This window comes from Schistocerca americana, chromosome 3, assembly GCF_021461395.2.
Source record: "Schistocerca americana isolate TAMUIC-IGC-003095 chromosome 3, iqSchAmer2.1, whole genome shotgun sequence".
In the NCBI taxonomy this organism is placed as follows: domain Eukaryota; kingdom Metazoa; phylum Arthropoda; class Insecta; order Orthoptera; family Acrididae; genus Schistocerca; species Schistocerca americana.
In genome coordinates, this window is record NC_060121.1 from 427,556,388 (window position 1) to 427,560,517 (window position 4,130).

A 4,130-nucleotide genomic window follows, 5' to 3' on the forward strand; every position below is an offset into this window, starting at 1 on the left:
TGCAACCAACATAACGTAGCTGTCTAGCGGGTCCTCTAATCGCTTTGCGGTACAATCGTTCGACTATACAAAATGGATATCACGTAACACCACTAGACAACACTGTTCTTAAGGCAATCAGTGCGATGTAACATCACACCATGATATTGCAAAAACTAGAAAAACATGTAATTAGAGATGAGTTAGTCCCCAACGCTTGTACAGGTTACAATGATTTTCAAAAGCGTTACCATTTCATTACAATCTGAAACAATTAACTATGTAGCAATCCTTAAACTAAGTAAATGTTTGCATGAACAAGATATTCTGAGACAATGTCTGGACTAATAAAGGTCTATGACAGTTCGAAGTGTTTTTCCTCTGTATAAGGTTTGACGCAGCTGCTAAATGTCTCAGTGAAGATTGGTTTTTGCGTAAACTGGTCGTTAACGGAACTAGTTAAAGAAAACGCGATAAACAGCGGTAAACGCCCTATAGAAACCGCAATATTAATGGGGTATAAACAGTAACGTCACTGAACTAATTATTCATGAAAAATTAGTTGCTCACATGTTTGAACTATAAATGACATGACGAAATTTTTTATTCTGGATCTGGACAGAAACCCAGCAGACGTAGCCACTACTAACTAAAGTACACTTCTGCACCTGCCCGGGTCTTGATCAAGCAACGATCATCAATGCTGAAGAGACGTGAAATATAAAGGCTTTCACCAGTATTGGTTAACACATCTGAACTTGAAACGAAATGACGAAATTATTTCTACTACATCAAAACCATTATTGCCCTGTTAACTGACCACGAAAGACATTTAATATACTCTCCTTCACAAGTAACCAAGTATGCATGTGCTGAAAATTGGAATGCTATGATTTAAAATGTTGTGACGGGATTTTCTACCCAGCACGTTATCGGTTTGTTAACTAAGTAAAGTCAGATGCTAGAAATCGAATTTATTTACCAGCAGCGAGCTGTATCAATATGAGATGAGGGTGCAATTTGTTTTGCTTGCCCGGGAATCGAAACCGGCGCTTACTGTCGCTGTTTCCCATCCATAAATAGACGCTAAGTATCAACTGCTTGCTCACCAGTAGTGAGATGCTCGCATGTTTCACTAGAAATAACGGTACCTATCGTTATTGTTGACTATTCATGAACAGACATTACATATGCAAATTATTTTTTGGTGGTAGGTCAGTGTGCACATGCTAGGGCGTAAAATGAAATTATGAATGTGTTTGTGCTGGACCAGGATTGCAACCCAGATACGTTCCATTCCTAGAGATCCGAATTCGAATTCCAGTCGAGGACCAAAAATTACAATGTCTCAAGTTCAGATTAAATATGAACACTGTGAACGAATTCAACATTCCTAAATTAAATGAAATAAACTTTTTAGTGCCAGTTTACTGACGACAGGGTTTGTGCCTTCGGCGGCTGCCGCCTTTGTTATGCGCTGAAGCCATGGAACGTGCGGCTGGTCCCGGCGGAGATTCGAGTCCTCCCTCGGGTATGGGTGTGTGTGTTTGTCATTAGGATAATTTAGGTTAAGTTGTGTGCAAGCTTAGGGACTGATGACCTTAGCAGTTAAGTCTCATACGATTTCACACGCATTTGAACATTTGCCTCTGTTATGGCGCCATTTACACAGGCTCTGTCACTGTTGGTAGTGAAAGGATATTGTGTTTAATGCGGATTCTGAACCACTGTGCGACCTAACATTCTGGAGAATTAGATCTTTTCGTGAATGTTAAAAATGGACGCCATGAGTGAGAATCGAATCTATAGCCCGCAATTACCAAACTACGATCAACCACGCAGACCACTGCAACTTACAGTTGGAAACGTCCTGATTGTAATGTTGTGTCCGACGATGCGCCTAGAAGCTGCGAAAAAATCCGGCTCTCTCGACTAACTGGTTAATTACCTGCTAGTTTCTAATCTCATGACTGCGTGACATAAGGACCGGTCTAGTCTTCATAGCTCCGATTTGATGCCAATATGAATTTTTTTCTATGACAACTAATGTTTTAGTTCGAGAAATACAAACGCAGCGTGTGAGGTTACCAGATAATTCGAAGATTACTGTCATGATAGCTATTATTGCCTTCATTATACTGCTGCTGCACATGTGATTGAAGGAAAGGTTAAGCTCTTTGACCATTTTTAGAACCATCTACCCAAATATAGTAATTATGTAGTTCCTTCCATGTATAAGGAATACATTTCGATTTAATGTTGGGAATCTCCAATTCTTCGTTAATCACATTAAAATTAAATTAATTCTGAAACCTTTATTTGAACAGCATATCCCAGATATGCTCAATAATGTTCATGTCTTGGAAGTTCGGTGGACAGGAAAGCCTTTAAATTCAGAAGAGTGTTCCTGGAGCCACTTTGCAGCAATTCTGGACATGAGGAGTGTCGCTTTGTTCTGCTGGAATTGCCCAAATCCGTCGGAATGCACAGTGGAAATGAAGACATGAATGGGGGTAGGTGATCAGTCAGGATCCTTACATACGTATCAACTGCCAGAATCGTATCTAGACGAATCAGGGGTCCCATATCACTCCAACTGCACATGGACCACACCATTACAGAACCTCCACCAGCTTGAATAGTCCTGCTGATATCCAGGGTCCATGGATTCATGAGGTTGTCTCCACACCAGTAAACGTGCATCCGCTCAATAGAATTTGAAACGAGACTCGTCCTATCATGTAACATGCTTCTAGTCATCAGCAGAGCAACGTCGGTGTTGATGGGCCCAGGCGACGCGTAAACTGCGTCGCGCAGTCATCAAGGGTACACGAGTGGGCCTTCCGTTCCGAAAGCCCATAGCGATAATGTTTCGTTGAATGGTTCACACGATAGCACTTGTTGATGGTCGAGCATTGAAATCGACAACAATTTGCAGAAGTGTTGCTTTTCTGTCACATTCAACGATTCTCTTCAGTCGTCGTCGGTCCCGTTCTTGCAGGATCTTTTTACGATCGCAGCAATGTTAGAGATTTGATGTTTTGCCAGATTCCTGATATTCATGGTACACTCGTGAAATAGTTGTACGGGAAAATCTCCACTTCGTCGCTACCCCAGAGACGCAGTGTCCCCTCGCTCGTGCGCCGACTATAACACCACGTTCAGATTCACTTAAATCTTGATAACCTGCCATTGCAGCAGCAGTAACCGATCTAACAACTGCGACATACACTTGTCTTATACAGGCGCTGCTGAATGCAGCGCCTTATTCTGCCTGTTTACTTATCTCTGTATTTGAATACACATGCCTATACCAGTTTCTTTGGCGCTTCATACGAAATAATCTGCCCACATTTCCCAATCTCTGTACTGGTGTGTTAAAGTTTCCAGCTTTAGGTGTTAAAAACCTTAGCAAATCATCTCCAGTCACGTGTGTGTTGAGGCGACAATAGTGATTGACGATAGGCACAGCAGACTAAACGAGAAAGGAAGTCAGTGGCAATGAGAGAGAGAAAGAATTGGACAAAGACAACGTCAGTGGGACAGAGAGAGACAGTGAATATGGCGGAGTTGCGTTGTTGTTTTGGGAAGGAGACCAGACAGCGAGGTCATCGGTCTCATCGGATTAGGGAAGGACGGGAAAGGAAGTCGGCCGTGCCCTTTTTAAAGGAACCATCCCGGCATGGGCCTGGAGCGATTTAGGGAAATCACGGAAAACCTAAATCTGGATGGCCGGACGCGGGATTGAGCCGTCGTCCTCCCGAATGGAATATGGCGGAGTAGGGGACAGTAAGGAAGAGAGAGAAAAGGATGAAAACAGTGACAAGTGGAGAGACAGACGCGAGAAAGTGCCGTATGAAGGAAAAGCAATCACTGGGAGAGAAATATATAGATAGTGGCGATGTGAGGGAGATGTTGAGTATCAACATTTCACATTAAAGTGAGACTGGGTGAAGGGATTTAAATGATCTGTCCTGTAAGAGTGCGAATACGTTTGCTTGTCAATATTTTTGGCAAGCTATGAGGAATGTGGATGCTGTAACCCCTTTTCTTTCAGAGTCTTTTAAAGAGGAGCTTTTTCGGTTTTCTTATGCGCCGACAGGAACATTTTTCAGTTGGTTTCAAATATGTATGGTTAGCTGTGTGACGTA